General features: G+C 41.0%; 1 non-coding gene across 1 annotated transcript; it reads right to left on the bottom strand.

The window, feature by feature from the left end:
- Nucleotides 1-6150: 6150 nt before the first annotated feature.
- On the bottom strand, nucleotides 6151-6341 carry LOC116461580 (U2 spliceosomal RNA). The gene has a single exon (XR_004246115.1). It is a non-coding gene; the product is annotated as a U2 spliceosomal RNA (small nuclear RNA).
- Nucleotides 6342-23326: the final 16985 nt, after the last annotated feature.

The following is a 23326-nucleotide window of genomic DNA, read 5'->3' as shown; positions in this document are numbered from 1 at the left end:
CTTAGAGGATTTTTGGCTGGGTGTGGTGGCTCACACCTGTAATCCCAGCACTTTGGAAGGCCAAGGCAGGTGTATCACGAGGTCAGGAGTTCGAGACCAGCCTGGCCAACACGGTGAAACCCTCTCTCTACTAAAAATACCAAAAAAATTAGCCAGGCATGGTGGTGCACACCTGTAATCCCAGCTACTCGGGAGGCTGAGGCAGGGGAATTGCTTGAACCCAGGATGCGGAGGTTGCAGTGAGCCAAAATTGTGCCACTGCACTCCAGCAGCCTGAGCAACAGAGCAAGACTCTGACTCAAAAGAAAAAAAAAAAGGACTTAGAGGATTTTTTTGCCCCTAATAAGTTTCCCAAAGGGTGTGGCAGAGTCTGGAGAAACCTGCTTTTCATGTGCTCCTTGGTTCAGCTGCCCGCTCCCCTGTGGCTTTTAGCAATTTCTTCTTCTGTTTTTGCATCAGTGTAATTAGCAAAAGGCACCATATCCCTGAGGACAACACCCACAACAATATGAGACTCTACAGCAAGTACTTGCAAAACCTAGAAAAGACACACACCCCTCCCCTAACATGCTTCAATTCCAAAACAACTCATTAATTCATAGAGTAATGTATGTGAGCAAACAGAGAAAATTATGAACTCCAAAGTGAAACCTGGCTAAAGATATGTAATATAATAAATATATTATATTTAAATACAAAAATAAAGATATCTACATGTGACATATATATGGATCCATATATATGGTGGGATTATTTATTTATAGTAGAATTCCCCAAACTTTCTCAGCTCATTGCACCCTGAGCATCTCAGTAATTTTTCACAGCACCCCCTAGGCCAACAAGAATACCCCAAACTTCCATTATTAGGTTCCCACAACACAAGTATTTAGTAGCCACTGAAAAAGTACACATAACTCCTAAAAAATTTACTTCCTCCTAAAATAAACATCCTTAAATAAGTTAAATATGAACGTGTCTACTGGGCACTCCACAACTTCTCAAATCCGGAGTCTGGTTGGAACTGACATCTTCACTGCCTGCACCGCCATGGACCTTCAGCGGTACTTTTTTTTTTTTTTTTTTTTGTCACAGCAAACACTGGAAAGTCAGCTTCACAAATATATAATATCATTAAAAGGAAGGCGCATGGTCTAATGACGAAATGTGAAATACATCAAGCCAGTCTCAACCTCTCCGAGGCTCAGTTTCCTCGCCCTGGAAAAGTAATAAAATAAATGCATGCCTTTTTCTTTTTCCTTCAGAGATGGAGTCTTGCTCTGTTGCCCAGGCTGGAGTACAGTGGGCGATCTCGGCTCACTGCAACCTCCGCCTCCTGGGTTCAAGCAATTCTCCTGCCTCAGTCTCTGGAGTAGCTAGGATTACATGTGCCCGCCACCACCCCCAGCAGATTTTTGTATTTTTAGTAGAGGTGGGGTTTCACCATGTTGGCCAGGCTGGTCTCAAGCTCCTGATCTCTTGATCCACCCGCCTAGGCCTTCCAAAGTGCTGGGATTACAGGTGTGAGCCACTGCACCTGGCCAATGCATGCCTTCCCTACTTAACAGTTGTGAAAAATGAGTGGGATAAAGTGTAAAAAATATCTCTCAGAACTATAATGCACTATAATAATAGACACTTTTTTTTTTTTAAGACAGAGTTTCGCTCTTGTTGCCCAGGCTGGAGTGCAATGGCACAATCTTGGCTCACCGCAACCTCCATCTTCCGGGTTCAAGCGATTCTCCTGCCTCAGCCTCCTGAGTAGCTGGAATTACAGGCATGTACCACCATGCTTGGCTAATTTTTTTGCATTTTTGGTAGAGACAGGGTTTCTCCATGTTGGTCAGGCTGATCTCGAACTCCCAACCTCAGGTGATCCGCCCGCCTCAGCAAAGTGCTGGGATTACTGGCATGAGCCACCACGCCCAGCCAATAATAGACTCTTATGTGTAGTAATAATTACTAAAAATAATAAATTGGAAATGATAACAAGACAAATGGAGTTAAGAAATTAAATACTATGTATTTTGAAAAGTATCATCATCTTTAAATCTTGCTACTCAGTATGGCCCCAGGACCAGTAGCAGTGAGAGCTTGTGAGATGAGCCGAGATCGCGCCATTGCACTCCAGCCCGGGCAACAAGAGTGAAACTCCGTCCCAAAAAAAAAAAAAAAAAAAAAAAAAAGAAATGCAGATTCTCGGGCCTCATCTGAGACTTGCTGAATCAACATCTGCATTTTAACAAGATGCCCCGGTGTTTATGTGCACATTAAACTTTAGGATGGGAGCCAAATGATAAGAACTTATGAACACAAAGGAGGAAACAACAGACAGGGTTTACTTGATGGGGGAGGGTGGGAGGAGGGAGAGGAGCAGAAAAGATAACTATTGGGTACTGGGCTTAATACCTGGGTGATGAAATAATATGTACAACAAACCCCCATGACACGTGTTTACCTATGTAACCTTCACATGTACCCCCAAACCTAAAATAAAAGTTAAAAAAAAAAAACTTTAGGAAACACCAGTTCAATTTATTTACATTATTTTAAATTGGATAGCTTTAGTAAACTTACTTCTTCCAGTCACAATGTAGTAGAAATCAATAACATAGGGAAATCTTGGAAATATCCAAAGGTTTGGAAATTAAATAACACACTTCTAAATAACCCATAGATCAAAGAAGAAATCACGGAAATTAGAAAAATATTGAAACTGAATGAAAATTAAAACACAACATGTCAAAACAAATGGAATGCCTCTAAAATAATACTTAGAGGAATGCTTATAGCACTAAACACCTATATTTTAAAAGAAAAAAAGTCTCAAATCAATTACCTATGCTTCCACTTCAGGAACCCAGAAAAAGAAGAACAAATCGAACCCACACTAAATGGAAAGAGAAACTAGTAAAGATCAGAGCAGCTGGGCACAGTGGCTCACGCCTGTAATTCCAGCCCTTTGGGAGGCCATGGCAGGTGGATCATGAGGTCAAGAGATCGAGACCATCCTGGCCAACATGGGGAAACCCTGTCTCTACTAAAAATACAAAAATTAGCTGGGCGTGGTGGTGCATGCCTGTAGTCCCAGCTCCTTGGGTGGCTGAGGCAGAAGAATCACTTGAGACCTGGAGGCGGAGGCTGCAGTGAGCCAAGATTGAGCCAGAGCCAAAATCAATAAAACAGAAAATAAAAACAATAGAAAAATCAATTAAACATAAAAAGTTGGTTATTTGAAAAGTCAACAAAATTGATAAATGTTTAGCTAGACTGACAAGAAAAAGAGAATGAAGATATAAACTTCCAAAATAATCAAGATGAAGGAGGATACATCACTGCATGCCCAACAGAAATCATAAGAATTAAAAGGAACTATTACAACTTTGTCAATAAATTAAACAAGTTAGATGCACCAAATTCCTAGCCAGGAAACTACTAAAACTGACTCAAAATGATATAAAATCTGAATATGTTAACATCAGTTGTAGTTAGTAATTTTATCCATTAGGATTAGTAATTTAAAATCTTCTCACAAGGCAATCCCAGGCCCACATTGTTTCCCCAGAATTTCTTCAATGAAGTCCCTTGTAAATTCTATCAAACATTTAACGAAAATGAATGGGCTAGTACAATCCAACACAAATTCTATAAATAAGTATTATAGAAAGGTAAAGAACAATTTCCAACTCATTTTATTAAGCCAGTATTACCCTGACACCAAAGCTAAAGAAAAAGAAGACTATGGGCCAGGTGCAGTGTCTCATGCCTGTAATCACAGGACTTTGGGAGGCCAAGGTGGGTGGATCACTTGAGGCCAGAAGTTTGAAACCAATCTGGCCAACATGGCAAAATCATGTCTCATCTCTACTAAAAATCAAAAATAAAAATAAAAATAAATTAGCTGGGCATGGTGGTACATGCCTGTAATCCCAGCTACTTGGGAGGCTGAGGCATGAGAATCATGTTGAACCCGGGAAGTGGAAGTTGCAGCGAGCTGAGAGCATGACTCTGCACTCCAGCCTGGATGGCAGAGCGAGACTCTGTCTCAAAAACAGAAAAGAAGACTGAACAAATAGCTCTCATGAACATAGATGAAAATCCTTAACAAAATATTAACAAATGAAACCCAAGAACATATAAAAAGAAATTGTGGTGGTTTTCACAAATAGCCACAAATACTTTGATACTGCTCCCTTTAAACTATGAATCCTAACTGTCCTCTTGATTGTGGACTGAACTTAGTGGCTTACCTCTAACGAAAAGAATGCAGTGGAACTGGCAGTGTTAGGATCCCAAGGGTAGGTCACAAAAGGCATTGTGGCTTTCTCTTTGCTCCTTCTCTTTTTTCCTTATTATCTCTGGGGAAAGCCAGCTAATGTGTAATCAGTCCACTCACACAGCCCTGCACCCTATGGAGAGGCAGACATGGCAATGAACTGAGCCTCCTGCCAACACCCAGCAAGGAACTGAAGCCTCCTGCCAAGAGCCATGTGAGTGAACCACCCTGAAATTGCATCCTCCAGGCCCAAGCAATGCATCAGACTACTGCAACCCTGGTTGACATGTTTTTTCTTTTAAGCTCCTTTATTATTTTGTTGAGGTGAAATGCGTATAACATAAATCAACCATTTTTTAAAAGTATATAATTTAGTGACATTTAGCACATTACAATGTTATGCAACCACCACTCCTTTCAAGTTCCAAAACATTTTCATGACTCTCCTCTCAAAAGCAAAACCATGCCCATTAAACAGTCACTCCCCATTCTCCCCTCCCTCTAGCCCCTGGCAACCATCAATCTGTCTTCATGAATTTACCCATTCTGGATATTTTATATAAATAGAATTATATAATATGTTACCTTCTATGTCTGACCTTTGTCACTTAGCATACTGTTTTTGAGGCTTATCCACATTGTAGCAGGTATCAGTACTTCATTCCTTTTCATGGCTGAATAATATTCCTTTGTGTGCATATGCCACATTTTGTTTATCCATTCATCAGCTGATGTACATTTGGGTTGGTTCTATCTTTTGGCTATTGTGAATAGTGCTGCTATGAACATTTGTGTACAGATATTTATGTAGCTGCGTTTAATTCTATTGGGTATATAACTATGCATGAAATTGTCAGATAATGTGGTAATCCCAAGTTTTACTTCCTGCCAAATTGCCAGACTGTTTCCCACACCAGTTTCATCATTTTACATTCCCACCAGCACTCTCCAAGAGTTCCAATTTCTCCACTTCCTCATCAATATTTGTTTTCCTTTTAATTTTTTAAAATATGGCCAGACTAGAGTCTCATTGTGGTTTTGATTTGCATTTCCCTAATGATTAATGATGTTGAGTATCTTTGCAAATGCTTATTTGCCATTTGTATACCTTCTTCCAAGAAATGTCCTTTGCTTAGTTTTGAATTGGGTTGTTTATTATGATGCTGAGTTTTAGGAGTTCTCCGTGTATTTTGGATATTAATTCCTTATCAAATACGTAATTTAGGTCAGGCATGGTGGCTCACGCCTATAATCCCAGCACTTTGGGAGGCTGAGGGAGGCGGATCACTTGAGGCCCGGAGTTAGACACCAGCCTGGCCAACAAGGCGAAACCCTGTCTCTACTAAAAATACAAAAATCAGTTGGGCATGGTGTCGCACACCTGTAATCCCAGCCACCCAGGAGGCTGAGGCAGGAGAATCGCTTGAACCTGGGAGACAGAGGTTGCGGTGACCCAAGATCATGCCACTGCACTCCAGCCTGCTCGACAGAGTGAGACCCCATCTCAAAAAAAAAAAAAAAAAAAAAAAGTCTGTGTCTGACACTGGCACGTAAAGTGGAAAGCAAGAGTGAAAAATTATGCTGAAAACTGGGGAAATCGAATTAAAATTCTACGTATAGAACCCCCCTGACAGCTCAGTCCTCTTTCTACACCCTTGTGAAGAAACAGTGCACACCCTCATTTATTCCCAGGTAGAGGAAAGAAGTGCAGACAAACCAGAGAATTCTTCTCTAACAAAAAGTTGAGTGAGCGGCTGGAGAAAGCCAACGCTTCTCACATATCGTTCCCTGCAGCAGAGCTCTCTCATTTGAGCACCCGCAGCATCTGCAGCCTGTAGCCTCTAGATTGAAATCTTTTTTTTTTTTAAATATCCCCCGAGGGTTGAACATTCCTGGAGGTACTGCAATACCAGGTCCACGTGTGGAGTGGATGGAGCAAGCTCCTATTCCATCTCCCTGCTCAAAAAATCCATTTACTATATTGTCCTCAGATAAAGGACATATCAGCATATTAAACTGGTAAGAACAGATTCTACACTTGATCTTAACCAAAAGGCCAAGAAGCGATCTAGAGTGAAATCTTGTATGCAAGCCCTGGACAAACCCCCTTCTTCCACCTATCCCCAGGAAACAGGCCTTCCTACACAGAAGCATAGGAAATCCACACTAATCATAGAATCCTTTCCATAACAGACAGGGAGGACTCACCAGACATATGATGAAACCAGCAGCGTGGAAGAGAAGTCAAAGGGAACAAACAGGAAAACTGATGCAGGTTGAATATCCCTTATCAGAAATGCTTGGGACCAGAAGTGCTTTGGATTCAGATTTTTTTGAGTTTTGGAATATTGCATATACATCATGAGATATCTTGGAGATCAAACCCAAGCCTAAACATAAAATTCACTTATGTTTCAGACACATCTCATACACACAGCCTGAAGGTAATTTTATACAATATTTTAATAACTTTTGCATAAAATTAAGTTTGTGTGCATTGAACCATCAAAAGCAAAGATGCCACTCTCTCAGCCACCCATGTGGACAATCTGTGGTTCCCTGGCATCACCATCATTCCTGACTGTTAATGTCTATGCTCTCAATAAGCAACTATTTTCTTACACTTACATTGTGACCTATCACATGTAATGTGATCCATCATGTGACTCATCACATGTAATGATTGCTGAGGCAGCAAAATCATTCTCCTGCCTCAGCCTCCCGAATATTTGGGATTACAGGCACCCACCACCACGCCCGGCTAATTGTTGTATTTTTAGTAGAGGCGGGGTTTCACCATGTTGGCCAGGCTGGCCTGGAACTCCTGACCTCAAGTAATCGCCCACCTTCAGCCTCTCAAAGTGCTGGGATTACTGGCGTGAGCCACTGCGCCCACCCTTATGTGATTCCATTTTATTTTTTCTCTTCCCATACCAATTATACTGATTTTGTTTAAAAAAAAATTACAGTGACCGCCCTTGAGTTTGCATTTACAACTAATGTCAGTTTACTTTCAGAGGATACTATACTGGTTCATTGGTAGTGCAGGTATCTTGTAACATTCCTTGTAATCTCTTCCCATAGTCTTTCAGGTTACAGAGTTATTTCCCAGTGTTTTTCCCTGTGTATCTATATCTTCCTTCTGTTTCTTCACGTAATAAATTGCAAACACAGGGATTTAATTTCAGATAAGATTACTCATTTAACAGATATTTATATACTTCTTGTTTCTACTATATAAAAGTAGAATAGAGAAGAGAAATGATTAGTATGTAGGGACCAAAAAGCCTAAATCCTCACACAAGTTTGGCCCTTATCCTTCTGTGTAATTAGAGTAAGTGATCTCATTGTGCTATGTTAGTATTTTTGAGTGCCTATTAAAAGGCCTAATTAAAAACATTAAAGTAATTATATTCCTTATCCTTTAGTTTCTTTTTCTATGTAATGACTATTAGGGCAGAATATCTTCCTCAGGGCATGATAAAAGATAAAAGATAGATAACAATGCAAGATATAAAATACCCAAATAAAGGAAATTATGCTAAGTAAAATAAGCCAGGCACAGAAAGCCAAGTACTGCATGATCTCACTTACATGTGGAATTTTTAAAAGTTGAACTTAAACAAGCAGAGAATAGAATGGTGGTTGCCAGGGGCTGGGGACAGGGATGGGGAGATATTGGTCGAAGTGTATAAAGGATTTATTGTACAGCATGGTGACTATAACTAATAATAGTGTATACTTGGAAATTGCTAAGAGAGTAGATCTAAATGTTCTCACAGCAAAAAATGGTAAGTATGTGAGGTGACAAATATGTTAATTAGCTTGATTTAATCATTTCACAGTGTATATATACATATATCTAAACATCACATTGTACACCATAAATATATACAATTTTTATTTGTCTATTATACCTTAATAAAGCTAGGGATAAATTAAAATGAAATCAAATTAAATATCCAAATAATTAGGCTTCAAGCTTCCAATTAAAGATTTCACTCTCATCTTAGAATTTTAGTTGGGGAAGCAAAAAGATGCAGCTACAAGGGTGACGTTTACACAGAGAATGGCATTTGAATGAAGCTCAGTTCCAACTGCTAGCTCATCACCCTCAGCCCCTTCCTTAACCAATGTATGTAAAGGATGTTGAGGCTGGTGTGGATTTCCTATGCTATTGTTTATTAAGATCTGTTTCCTGGGGATAAGTGGAAGAAGGGGACCCAATATGGGAGGAACCTTGACTTTCTCTGGAAAATATGCCAATTTTTGTTAGAGAAGAATACGATGTAGTGATCTATTGAGAGAGAGAGAGAGAGAGAGAGAGATATGTATAATACATACAAACGTATGCAGAATCCATTGTTCTACACGATGAGAATCTATTGTTGTAATATTTGATCTTTGACCCCTGGTTCCTAACATAGAGCTCCTTAAGGCCTTTGTAATTTCCTCAGTGATAGCGTCTGACACAGACTTCCAAATCCCTTGGAATTTCCTGGGTGACAGGAGCATCTTTTGTTCTCATGACCTGACGCGTGGTTTGCTCCTGGATGGCCTCATAATGGGGGCTGGTTGTCGGGGGAACCAACCTTGTGATTAGAAGGTTGAAACTTTCAGCCCCACCCCTGACCTCCAGGGAGCCGGGACAGGCTGAAGGCTGAGTTGATCACCCATGGCCAAGGATTTAATCAGTCATGGCTAGGTAATGATGCTTCCCTAAACCCAAAGGACTGGGTTTGGGGAGCTTCCAGATAGCTGAACACTTGGGGGTTCTGGAGGGTGGTGCGCTCAGGGAGGGCAGGGAAGCTTCATGCGCCTTTCCACACACCTCACCCCACACATCTCTTCATCTGGCCATTCAACTGTATCCTTGCCAGAGCCTTATAATAAATGGGTGAATGCAAGTAGAGTGTTTCCCTGAGTTCTGTGAGCTGCTCTAGCAAATTAATCAAACCCAAGGAGGACGTCGTGGGAGCCCCAAATCCAAATCGGAGCTGGCCAGTGGAGGTAGAGGTGACAACTTACTATGTGCAACTGGCACCTGAAGTGGGGGCAACCTTGTGGGACCGAGCCCTCCACCTGTGGGATCTGATTCTCCAGGTGAATAGTGTCAGAATTGAATTATAGGATGCCCAACTGGAGTCCACAGAGAATTGATTCGTGTGTGTGGAAACCCACCCCCAACCCCAGGTGTCAGAAGTGTTGTGTTGAGTGACGTGTGCATCAGTGTGGAGGAAAAAACACTTTGGTTTTTCTTCTCTCTCGTAAGAGTCCTTGTTTTATTTATTTTCTTCACCTAGGTCTCAGTGTTCTCTCATCAGTAAAAAGGGATAACACGCCTCACTTCAAGGATGGTTGTGAGGAGTGAAGACAGAGCCTGGCACACGGTGGGGATTAGTTCGTGATCACTAGTCTGCTTAGTGATGAATTCAAGTTCATGCTCATGTCATTCTCTTAGGGACACATGGCACACTAGGGGAGGTTAAAGATGCTTGCACACATGCCCACAACACATCTTTGATGGCGTCACAGCGTTCTCCCTGCAGCGGTGTTCCCAAAAGTCCAGGCCATACATTGCAGTGTGTGGCTCTGCCACCAGAGAGGGGCCTCTATGGAGAATGACCTTCATGCAGTGCTGCCACTGTGGACCTAAGGCCATGCGCTGGAGGCACAGGCCAGGCGGTGAAGCTCCAGGGAGAAGTCTTGGCAGAAAAATACTGGGAAATCCTAGGAGTCGAGGGCACAGTCAACAAAAGTCCCTTCCTCATGCAGTTGTCACGTGGTCCCTTTAAAGAAGCCTGAGCCTAGCCAGGCACTGTGGCTCACACCTGTAATCCCAGCACTTTGGGAGGCCAAGGCAGGTGGATCACCTGAGGTCAGGAGTTCAAGACCAGCCTGGCCAACATGGTGAAACCCCATCTCTACTAAAAATACAAAAAATAATAATTACCCGGGCATGGTGGCAGGCGCCTGTAATCCCAGCTACTTGGGAGGCTGAGCGAGGAGAATCGCTTGAAACCCCAGGAGTGAGCTGAAATTGCGCCATTGCACTCCAGCCTGGGCAACAAGAGAGAGACTCTATCTGAAGGAAGAAGAAGGAGAAGGAGAAGGAGAAGAAGCAGCAGCCTGAACCCCTTTGCCCTAGAATGGTCCAGAAGCATAGTGGGGATTCTGAAACCAACTAACTGTCCAGAAGCCTCAGGATTGCTCAGGTTGTTGAAGTCAAAATCTCCTAGAGTGGAAATGGACAAACAATGTGGTTTCCGTGGCCCACGTTTACTTATCCTGTCTTCCATTTTCTAAGACATTAAAAATATGCATCAACCTAGACCAGTGTCCCAGGCTATGTCATGAGGCACCCTCTGAAGCAGAGGGTTTCACTGTAGAATACAGGAATGAACCTACCAGGACATGCCAGGACCAGGATGTTAAAGAATAGTTGTAAGGAAAGTGCATCATTGCACCCCATTGTGACTTCCCTTAAAAAGCTGCTGGTTATAATGAAACAGACAAGACAAAGTACACCAGAGCAGATATCACTACAAACAATTAGAGCCTTGGCTGCTGTAATCGTCACGGCTGCATAATACCATCCTTTCCTAAGAAGTTGAGATCATTTGCAGTTGTGACTTCATTTAGCCGTACAACAAGCCTATTCATAGGTGGGCTATTATCATTCCCACTATGCATCATGCAATTAGGACTGTCTCAAGGTTACCTGGGAAATTGGCCATAAAGATGAGACTGGAAACTTAGTTTTCATTAAGTTTTCACTTTCATTTTTGACCGATTACAGCTTGCCACCCCTGGCAAGACTCACAAGACATTTGGAAAAATGCCATCCAAATGTGAAAATGGCAATATTAAGCCTTCGGTGCTTGAAACACTCTCCAAAAGTAGATGAAGAAAAGAAGATTGTCTTATATCACTAAAGAAACTGTAGAACATCTCTGGCTAACACACATGCCAAAAGCCCTGAGGTCTTTCACGTGTCATACCATGAAAATAAAATTGAAAAAAAAGATAAGAAGAAGTAGTAAAAATGAGGAGATAAAAATCAGAAACATTCCTTTTCAACAAAACAGTGCAGGTAAGGGTGACAGCAGTTCCTTCTGGAGCCCTCTTGTAAGAGGTGTTATAATACACATGAGAGGAAATCAAAGAAAGGGAAGAAATACGTTGAAATGATTTGCCTTATTAAGACATCTAATTTTAATCTCCAGTTAACTGCAATCTTCTTCATATTGGGTGTACTTTTCAGTGACAATCAAGCAATCTGAAGCAGCTGGAGTTCTTCTTGGTCAACGCATGAACCTCCAACCCTTGAGGCACTCATGATCCCACGTGATTGACAGAAGTCTCTACTCTTGAGCTAAAAACATGTCAGCCTGTTGTAATATGAAGCTTCTTTCCGAAGTCAGAAAAGTTAATGACAAATATAATCAAAACACAGTTTTAAAATAAAATTGAAAGCATCTCTCTACAGCATTGATTTTAGAGTTTGGTTTCCACCTGGCCCAGTAATGCAACGCTTTCCTAGTAGACGCCTCAAGACTTCAGGGCATCTTGGGAAGTGGGATGGAGCCCTAGACCTGGCTTTGAGGGCTGGCACTGTGCAATCACCCGGGTGACCTCACACAAACCCCAGTCCCTATGTCTAGAACCTTCATCACAAAGGAATGGACCAAACCAGAAGACTTCTGAGGCCCCTTTCTTGAACTTTCACCTGCTTATATGTGAATTTGCTTGATTAGATTAGACATCATATTGAGAAGCCAGAACAGAGAAAAAGGAAAAAACAATAGACTAGAGAACATCACTGCACACTTTTTTTGGCCACGCCTGGAGACAGCTTGTGTCCCCCTTTGTGACATGTGCCTCTGCATCAGCAGAGAATATCTGATTGAACTTTGTGTGCCAACAGAATGTTAAAGGCCTTTTGACACTTACTACATTGCCTTCTGATTATTTTTTTCTACCTCGTCATTTCCCCAATGAGACTATGAGCATCTTGGGTCCAGGAGCAGGGTCCCTCCCCTTTGAATCCCAGAGGCTCAGCTGAGCAGGACACTGTAAGCCCCTGATAAATGGCTGTTAGCTGTCTATATACATTATAGCATGTTGTCACACTAATATAACAGAATGTATTTATAAATACATAAATATATTTATTATATAAATGAATATATTTATAATTAATATATATTTTGTTTTTAAAATTAATCTAATTAGTCATTATCCAAGATAACCTTCCTGTTTCTTAAAAAAAAAAAAAAAAGACACAGTTCTGAAAAAAATCTTTTCCCTGGCAAAAACCCCACAAACTTGCACATCAATTAATTGTTTTTCTTCTTCTTTTTCTTTTCCTGCTTCTACCCCTGCATCAATAAATTTAAGCAGGCAAGATAATGAAACCCATTCATCTTATATTTTCAGTAGAATGTTGAACTCCAGGGAACTCAAAGTATATAAGCAAGACTGAATTCACTTTTTTTTTTTTTTGAGACAGAGTCTTGCTCTGTCACCCAGGCTGCAGTGCAGTGGCGCAATCTCGGCTCACCGCAAACTCCACCTCCCAGGTTCAAGCAATTCTCCTGCCTCAGCCTCCTGAGTAGCTAGGATTACAGGCATGTGCCACCATGCCCAGCTAATATTTTAGTTATTACTTTTAGTAGAGATAGGGTTTCAACATGTTGGCCAGGCTGGTCTCAAACTCCTGACTTCAGGTGATCTACCCTCCTCGGCCTCCCAAAGTGCTGGGATTACAGGTGTGAGCCACCATGCCCAGCCTGAATTCATTTTTGTAACAATTTTGAACAATAAGTTGGAAGATGATAAAAAACCTAATCATTTAATATCTGATCCTTGCTGGAACCCATAAATCAATTCTAGAACTCTGGACTTTCAATTCACTGAATTAGTAATTTTTTTCTTAGTGTCTTTTTAAAGATGAACACTTTATAGTCAATAATAGCACAGATCCTTTTATTTCATTTTGTAAAGGCCCAGTTTCATTAGAAGCACAGAATATCATGTGTACAAAAGAAGAAAACATTCTGATGAAAATTTTTATTTTTAACAATCTGTTTTCCAGCTGTCCAAACAACTAGTGGCCACCAGGGCACCCGCAGTCTCCTCACTTGTGTCCCTGAAGCTCATCAAGAGTTGCTCAACAGCCCACAGAACCACCTGCCTGTCTCATTGTCCTTATCTTTCCATTTCAAGGTTTCAACCAACCCTTGAGTACAGTCCTTATGGAGTCAGCCCTGAGTGCCTTAGGGAAAGAAGTGAGACCGGGCATCTCCCCTGGGAGGGGAAACATGTTGCAGCACATCATGACAAAAATATCAAGACAGAAGTTTATAAAATGTGTTAGGAAAATCAAAGGAAGAGGATGGGGGTGGGAAAACTTCAGAGAAGCAGCGACAACTTGTGCTGGACCTGAAGGATGAATAAGAGCTGCCAGAGGGGACGGGCGCAGTGGCTCACATCTGTAATCTCAGCATTCTGGGAGGCTGAGGTGGGAGGAATGCTTGAGCCCAGCAGTTTGAGACTGCAGTGAGCCAAGATTGAGCTACTGTACTCCATCCTGGCCAACAGAGAGAGCCCTGTGTCAAAAATAAATAAATAAATAAATAAATAAATAAAATAAATAAATTTTTTTAGAAAGTTTGCCAGAGGAAGAAGGTGGTGGTATTCAATCCATGAAGTACAGGAGGCTTGATGCCCATCATTTTGAGGGAATACTCAATTTTAAGTAGTGAAAAGTGGCAGGGAATACCATGGGATAGGGAGGAGAAGCAGACAGGAGAGCAGTGAATAGTGGTTAAAACTAGTGGCAGGTTGGGGTGGACTGGAACAGAGTGGAGATTTGATCCTGAAGGCAGTAGGCAGCCACTAGAGGTTTATAAGCAGTGCGGGTAAATGGTCCCAGTTCTGTTCAGATAACAGGGGAGCAGAAAATTGAAAAGAGGTGAAGAGACTTAGGAATGGCTAAAACACTAGCTGAGAAGCCACTGCATTTGTCCCAGGGAGAAATGACAAGGGCCCAAGACTTCATCCAATGCTGAGGCAATGGGAACAGAGAGATCCCGAGAGATGTCCACATGCAGAGCACGCAGCAGGTGGTGGAAACTGATGTGATGTCAGGTGAAGGGAAAGGAACTCTACAAAGGTACTTAATCATTTGTGACACTGAGAGAAGATTCAGGAAGTCAATGGACATGTGGGGACCACAGGAGGAGAAAGAGGTTTGGGAGGGAAAAGGACAGGGTGAGTTTGAGGCATGCTGAGCTTAAAGTGCCTAATGATCAGTCTAGCAGAGACGTCTGCCTAGCATTAGAGAATGGATCTGGAACTCCAGAAAACTGACATGGGATGGATCTTGTATTCTCTCACACAAGAAGACAAAGTTCAATTTTGATTCAAGAGATCACAGAGCCATTGTAATTGTAAAACAATGGAGCAATACTCCTTCTATTGATGGATAAAAGCAGGAAAGCTAATCTGGCAGCTGAAAAAAATGGCCCAGTGCCAGCTCAGACTGAGACATTTTTTGGTTTTGTTTTAGGGGTTCTTTGGGTTTTGGAGGGTGTTGCAATTTTATTTCCTTGCTTGTTTGTTGTGGTCATCCAGATATTAACTGACTGTCTCCTCCCACTCCCAAGGATGTACTCAATTCCTAGGATCTGGTATAGACTTACTAATCACTGGTATGCATCTTTTTGTCTGCCTGGAGGTGGTAAGAATGTGTTTTGTCACACTGGTTACAAGGCAAAAGGGTAAAAAGAAGGCAATTAAAAATAAAATTATATTATAAATTGTTCTTCTGCTTCTCTCTTCAAAGGACTTCATTAGACCTATTAGGAGAGCTGTTTGATATGGTTGAGCAGGTGTGCACTGACTATTTGTTGAAATGAATATTTATTATAAAAAATTTCAGGTAGATGGCAGAAAAATGCCTTAAGGAAGGGGGCATCTTCTTCTAATTTGCACAAAGATACTGTCTGGGCTACTAGAAACTCTCCCTTCCTGCTGAAGATGGTTGGCTGCTGTGAAACTTAACAGCAGTAACATACAGTCATGTGTTGCTTAATGACGGGGAAACATTCTGAGAAAAGTATCGTTAGGCAACTTTATTGTGCAAACATCACAGAGTGACTTACACAAACCTAGATGGCATAGCCTACTACACACCCAGGCTGTATGGTAGAGCCTATTGCTCCTAGGCTACAAACCTGTACAGCCTGTTAGTATACTGAAAACTGCAGGCAACTGTAACATAATGCTAAGTAGTTGTTTGTCTAAACATATCTAAACACAGCATTCATGTTTCTAAACATACCTAAACATAGAAAAGGTAGAGTGAAAGTACGGTATTTGTAATCTTATGGGACCACCGTCATATATGCAGTCAGGAAATGTCCTTATGTGGTATATGACTATATATTCATTTCACCCAGAAATTAGAAGGCTGAAAGGAAACACAATCCATTTTCCAGTTGCTGGAACCACACTAAGAATATCAGCCTGGAATTCAGTCTTTAGCCAGTTTGAATTGTGAACAAACACAATTCAAGATATAATAACCAGGATTAAAATCTTGTTGTAGTCAAGTGCAACACTCTTCTACCAATAGGGAATGTGTAGCATCTCCAGTTTCTGCTTACATCTTGTGGAACTGGAAAAGAAAGCCAGAAGATATCCTGACTTACTCAGTTTTTTGCTAGGATTCATACATCAATTCCTTAAGTGGAAGATGTTCTCTTACGTGAATGTATAACATCAAGAACATCACAAGTAAGATTTTAATGTGGTTATAATTCATTCCAAAGAGAGAAATACTACTCAAATCCATTACATCTGACCTCGTTTGTTTGCTTTTTAATGTATTTATTGTCTGCTGTAAGATCCGGAGAAGACAGAGGCTCTATCTCATTTATTGCTAAATCCTTGTTCCTAGAACAGTAGAAGAGCAGATGCTCAACAAACCTTTCTCTTGTTCTGGCTAAGCAAATTTATTTAGCCTTTTAACCTAAGATTTAAAAGAATTTAGTCAGAATGAAAAGAAATCAGGAACAGGACCAATTTAAGGTTATACTGATAATCACATTGATAAGTATGGTGAAAATTTACTGAGCAATTACTGTGTGCGAGGCAACTGTTCTGATGGCTTAAATATGTGGACCATATTTAAGAACCTCATGCAGGTTAAGAAATTTCCCCCAGTTCAGCCAGAGGGTGAGTGGCAGAGCTTGCATTGAAACTTGGGCAGCCTCACTCTACAGCCTGTGCTGTTGCCCATAACAGGCGCTTTAGCTGCTGCGTTTGCCTGAATGCGAATAGCCTTCCACTCCCTTTATTACCTTGAGACTGAGCAGTGTGGACAAATGAGGTAGCTTTCTTGTCCTTCTTTCAAGAATGTTGGGCCAGGTGCAGTGGCTCATGCCTGTAATCCCAACACTTTGGGAGGTTGAGGTGGGTGGATCACCCGAGGTCAGGAGTTTAAGAACAGCCTGGCCAGCATGGCGAAACCCCGTCTCTACTAAAAATACAAAAATTAGCCGGGCATGGTGGCATGCGCATGTAGTCCCAGCTACTTGGAAGGTGCAGGCAGAAGAATCACTTGAACCCCGGAGGCAGAGGTTGCAGTGAGCGGAGATTGCACCACTGCACTCCATCCTGGCCGACAGAGCAAGACTGTCTGTCTGAGGAAAAGAAAAGAAAAGAGAAGAGAAGAAAAGAAAAGAAAAGAGAAAAGTTGTACCTGTACATTTAACTTGTTCAACAGTCATTTTCCCAATTACTCCATTTTGCTAGTGGCAAAACCCCTGATAAGCAGATGTTCTGTCCCTGGGCAGTTTCCTTTGGAAACTACTTGGTATTTGGAAGCTTCACACCCTTGGTTAGCTCAAATATGGCTGCATGCATGCATTTCGAGGCCTGAAGATCCATTTCAGCCCACCATTTTGAAAACGCTCATACAATAGTAGCTTCAATGGGGACAAGGGCTTTGTTTGGTTGATGCTATAAACAAACAGTAGTTGGCACCAAGTAGACCCTCGGAAAATATGGAATGAATGAATGAAGCCATGCCCTGAGGGCTCTGAGACAATATGTGACACGTCCATACCCCACCCCCTCCAGTCAACAAGAACGAGAATGGCTATATTACTTATCTGCATTTTATTTTAGAGCAGTAACTGACTGGAATTATAATAGTGTCTTTTTCCCATCTTCTTCAATTATATCCATAGTTAAAATATAATTAAAAGTTTCAACCTCACAAGATTTGGAAAGATGCAAAGTCAGTGGCTTCCTCTGAGGCCTTAGCTACCCACTGTCCAGGGAAAATGCTGGCCTCTGGACAACTGAATCCTGACTGTCCAGAACACTTGCACTGGTCCTCTACCTGAATTGCCAAAAGGGCCCGCAGGGAAAGGAAGGAATCACCATGTTTAGGGCGCCCTCTTCTGTTCAAAGGGCTGAAGCCCGTGGAGCCAGGGCAAGGCTTTCAGCAGATGAGCATCTTGGAGCAAACGTCAGAGAACCACAGACTTTTCATTCCTGGAAAGGACTTTAGAGACGACTAGATCAAACCACATATAACACATGGGAAACTGAGGCCGAAAGACGTCAAACGCCTCATCCACGGTCACACAATTGGTTAAATCTCGAAAGAGGAAGAAAACAGATTCCCTGGCCCAGATCCCTCAGTAACAAGAGGAAAATGAACTCGTAACTCCAGTCTCTTATGCCTTTGTAAAAATCAAGAACAATTAATCACAAATCTATAGTGCCAATTTCTTATGATTTATACCTTCAACTTCCTGTAATGTCACTATTCATATTTTCAATACATGTTAAAAAAGGTTCCCCAAGCATAGATTTCCTTAAGAATCAAAGAGAGACTTGCCTCTATTTTTTTTTTTTTTTTTTTGAGACGGCGTCTCGCTCTGTCGCCCAGGCTGGAGTGCAATGGCATAATCTCAGCTCACTGAAACCTCCGCCTCCCAGGTTCAAGCCATTCTCCTGCCTCAGCCTCCCGAGTAGCTGGGACTACAGGCGCCCGCCACCACGCCCAGCTAATTTTTATACTTTTAATAGATACGGGGTTTCACCATGTTGGCCAGGATGGTCTCGATCTCTTGACCTTGTGATCCGCCCGCCTCGGCCTCCCAAAGTGCCGAGATTACAGGCGTGAGCCACCACGCCCAGCCGACTTGCCTCTATTTAGTCCAGCCATTCCTTTCATTATTTTTCTCCACAGGCCTCACATTTGAAGGTTTTTAGTCTACCAAGCAAATCACACTTTGAGTAAAAATGCATTTTCTCATTTTAAAAAGTACAGAAACAATGACCATGTATGAGATGTTACGATATTGATATTATCTAATGAAATTTAAAAATGTGAAATGCTTGAAACAGTGATTGATACATTATAAACATGCCAGAAATGTTCGCTACTATAATTCTACAATAACAATCAACAGTGGAAAGAAAAAAAGTACTTTTGTTAGTCTGTGCAGCCCTATGGAAGATTAACGTATCATTTCAATTTGATATTTTGAAATACTAAAAATAATAGTGGAGTTCAAAGGTAATTCTGGGGATACCTGGAAGCCAAAGATCCCTAGGTTGGGGCCAACTGCTGTAACCCATTAACCTCCCAGGCTGGGGTGGGGGGCTCAGTCTGCCCTTACATGGGATTGTGATGCTCTTTCATCTAGTGCGTCGATGTGGGTGCCTTGGTATGAAGGGTGTGCCCTTGGCAGTCCTTCAAGCCTTCTTGCTACTCCACTGAAACAAACATATCCTGATAAACAAATTCTTACAGATAGATAGCTGGAGCCTAGTAAGGATGTGTTGAACGTTTGCAACTCTTTGCTAAGACTACAGGCTTCTAAAAGGAAAAAAAAAAAGCTAATTCCATTTATGTGATGTTCTAGAACAGGAATCACTAATTTGGTGACTGACTTTGAGGCAACAGAATTGAGTTTGACTGGGAAGGGGCATGAGGAAACCTTCCAGAATGGCGGGGATATTCTCATCTCGAGAAGAGTTTGGGTTTCATGGGTGTCTGCATTTGTCAGGATTCATCGAGTAGTACACTTAAGATCTGTGCATTTTGTTGTATGTTTTAAATTTTAAAAAAACATAAACAAATACTGAACTCTAATGATATGTATGCTGAACGATTTAGGGGTGAACTGATGTCTGCAACTTTGAAATGCATCAAAAAAGTGGATGAACTGATGGATGGATAGAGGGATGACAGAAAGTATAACAAAAGATATATAGCAAAAAATAACTATGGCGGGCATCTGGATATTCACTGTATGATTCTCTCAACTTTTATATTAGAAAATTGTCACGATATGTTGGAATGAAAAGAATTAAGGTAAATGTAATCATTTATTACCTTTAAACATGTTACGCCAACTTATTCAACGTTCAAGGTTCTGCTTTGTAAAAGGGCATTTTTAACAGTTCTAACCAAAGAAGCCTGCAGAGCAGAAAGCTAATACTTTGGTGGTACTCTTCTCCACCAACATGGCTGGATGGTAATTACCTGAGACACATCCTTCCCTTTAGACTCTGTGCTGCTGGAGGGCAGGGAGCACGAGGCATTCATTTCATGAGCCATGTGTTTGTGGTGGACACTTAATTAAGATGTGGTAAAAGCAGAATTTCTGAGTCAGAAGGGTTCAGATTTGAGTTCTGCAACTTACTGGCTGCATGACCTTAGGCAAAGTACTCACTAACACAGAGCTTCCATGTCCTGTCTGTAAAAAGGAAGTCATCTCCATTTGGCTGTCTGGAGGGCTCAGTGAGGTGATGTGACTAAAGCACAGTATCTGGCTCCTGAAAAGAACTTCAAAAATAGTAGCCTGTGCCTGAGACTGAGGCAGACCTGGATCTTTGGGCCCTAACAGAACTACTGGAGGACAAATTCCCAAAGGAATCACTAGACGATGGCTATTTCATTTCATCAAGACTGAGGTATCATGTCAACCCATTTCTAGGACAAATCTCCTTCAGCTGCTGTCTTGGTTTGCTTTATCCACACCTGACCTGTCACTTGCAATGTACATCCTGGGGACCAACATCTCCAAACATTGTCCTGGGCCAGGAGCATCCTCCTTACTGGAAAGCTCAGGGCCCCTGAATCAGAATCTGCATCATAACAAGATCCCCAGAATACTGAAGTTTGAGAAGCTCTGGTCTACATTAGATGGTTTTCTAACGGCTCCCTGTTGCCACTGATAATAAATCTCTTTCGTCTTTACCAGAGCTACAAGTCATCCCTGACTCTCTTCATCTTCCTTATTGCCCTTAATTTCTTCATTCTTTAGGATCTGCCCTCACTGCTACTGGTTTTACTGTCATTAAAAAATATTAATGCAATGCTCAGACTTGCTCAATTATGAATATGGTAAAAAAATTAATTTATGAAGGGACAATCTATTCTAAAAATACTAAATATATAGACACGTGGATGCAGCACTGTAGTCCTCCTTATTCACAGTTCCACTTTCTGAGGTTTCAGTTACCCAGGGACAACCACAGTCTGAAAATAGGTGAGTATAGTACAATAAGATATTTTGAGAGACCACATCCACATAAGTTTTGTTACAGTATATTGTTATAGTTGTTCTACTTTATTATTCGTTATGAATCTCTTACTGTGCCTAATTTATAAATTAAACCATATCTTCAGTTTTTTTGTATAGCAAAAAAAACATATGTACAGTATATAGGATTTGGTACTATCCAAGGTTTCAGGCAACCAGTCTTGAATGTACCCCCCATGGATGGCGGTGGGGGGGAACTACCATATTTAAATTTTAAAAACTTGATAAGGTTTCTTTTCTCAGCTGGTAGGTTTTGTGTTGTTATGATTTTATAAGCTCAGCCACATGCAGGATCGAGTCAAGACACCTTGGCCAGGCAGGTGAGGAAGCTTATGTAGCCCCAACCTTGCCTTCTGCCACTCTGCACCCCATATTCCCTTCTCCAAGCTCTCACAGCTCTCTGCACCTCTGAATAGCTCTGGTGACACTAGGATCAGTGATTTGCCTGTCCTTCTCTCACTGCTACCTGAATACTGTATTTTCTTTCATAAAATAGCATCCTACCTGAATGTCTAGTGCTGACTGGAAAATATGGAGGGAGTGCTGGCACTGGAAATTACAGCTTTGTAACTATTGGGTAAAAACTACTCTAGGCAAGAATCATTAATGGATGCATGGTCTTAAATTGTCTCCTCAGAGATGGTCTTACTCGAGACAATGAAAAAATGGTAACTGTACAAGGCAGAAATCAGGCACTACCAAATGTGATACCCCTCACACAACCCCCAAATAAAACATTCAGCTACCAAAAAGGAGGACCCTGTTCTTAAAAGACAGGAAAACAAACCCTAAGAAAAATATTCCAGGTTAAAGAATACTAGAATCATGACAACTAAACCTAATCCTAGGCTGGATCCCATACTAGAATGCAAAAAAAAAAAAAAGTTATAAAACACATTATCAAGTCAATTGTCAAATTGGAATACTGATGGTAGGTTATTAAAAGTACTGCATCAGTGTTACATTTACTGCACCTGCAACTTTGTTATATTTGAAATCATTTTCAAATAAAAGGTTTAAAATTTACAAAAAAGTACTTCTTTCTAAATTAAAAAAATAACCATTTCAATATATAAAAATAAAAATATATTTAAATATAAAAATAACCTACCCAAAGGCATGTTTCTTTAAACAGGTAAATCACGCTATCAGTAAAAAAAAAAAAAGTGCAATAGAGCAGCCGGGTGCGGTGGCTCACACCTGTAATCCCAGCACTTTGGGAGGCTGAGCTGGGTCGATCACCTGAGGTCAGGAGTTTGAGACCAGCCTGGCCAACATGGTGAAACTCTGTCTCTACTATAAACACACAAAAAATTAGCCAGGCGTGGTGATAGGTGCCTGTAATCCCAGCTACTCGGGAGGCTGAGGCAGGAGAATTGCTTGAACCTGGGTGGCAGAGGTTGCAGTGAGCCGAGATCATGCCATTGCACTCCAGCCTGGGCAATAAGATCAAAACTCTGTCTCAAACAAACAAACAAACAAACAAACAAAAAAAAAAAAACAAAAAAACAACTGCAATAGAGCTTGTGAGAAGCTGCCAGGAACAAGGCGAGATGGAACATACATTGGAGGAGAATAAGGAAGCAGCAATAATGAATCCTGTCTAACAGGTACTGAGCCCCAAATCACTTCCCAAGTATTATCACAGTTTCACTGTTTTCCAGTGTATTCATTTATGCCTTTGTGTTTCTTTTTGCTATATTTTTTCAAGCTTGGGTTGAAGACTTTGTCTCCTTAACTTTTAAATTTTTTATTTCAATGATAAAGTCATTAAATATAATGGATTTGCTATGATCAGAATTTTGGTTTTCATATATAGTATTCTTGTTTTGTTTCTAATGTAAAACAAAAACTACCAAGGCTTAAGAAAAGAAGTGAAAAGGCTGAGTTACTACACACACCACTGAAAAAGTTTCACAAGTTGTTCACTGAGGGGGAAATTTCAGTGTTTTTAAATGCTAGGAGGTAGAGTTTCATTGTGGCTGTGTTCATTATGGATTAAAAACTAGCACTCTGGATAGGTCAGAATGAATCCATAGTACTGTTGTGTAATTGGTTTAAGAGGTTCTATTTTTCAGAGGTCAGGAAAAATTATTGAGTTACAGCCAAGTAGTTTTGCCCTACTAGGGTCATTCAAAGTTTAGAGTTCTTAACAGACATAGCTGAGGGGAGATGGCATTGTTTTCTTATTTTCTAAGCAGGTGCTGCTGTAAATGGAATCTTTTCCTTTACTGTCTCTTCTTTTGCTCTTTTCTTTCCCTAAAATGACTGGATGACCACACAAATATTAGCCAAGTTATCAGGTTTCCAGTTCTACACCTCCATGTTGTTTTTTGTATCATTCTCACATGATTTGTTTCTATCAGAGTCACTTCCATTTCTTTTTGATACAGAATCATCTGTGGTTAGAACTGAT

The sequence above is a fragment of the Hylobates moloch genome, unplaced genomic scaffold (genome assembly GCF_009828535.3).
Source record: "Hylobates moloch isolate HMO894 unplaced genomic scaffold, HMol_V3 SCAFFOLD_21, whole genome shotgun sequence".
NCBI classification, from domain to species: domain Eukaryota; kingdom Metazoa; phylum Chordata; class Mammalia; order Primates; family Hylobatidae; genus Hylobates; species Hylobates moloch.
Note: the sequence above shows the minus strand (reverse complement) of the source record. Positions and strands in the feature narration are given on the sequence as shown.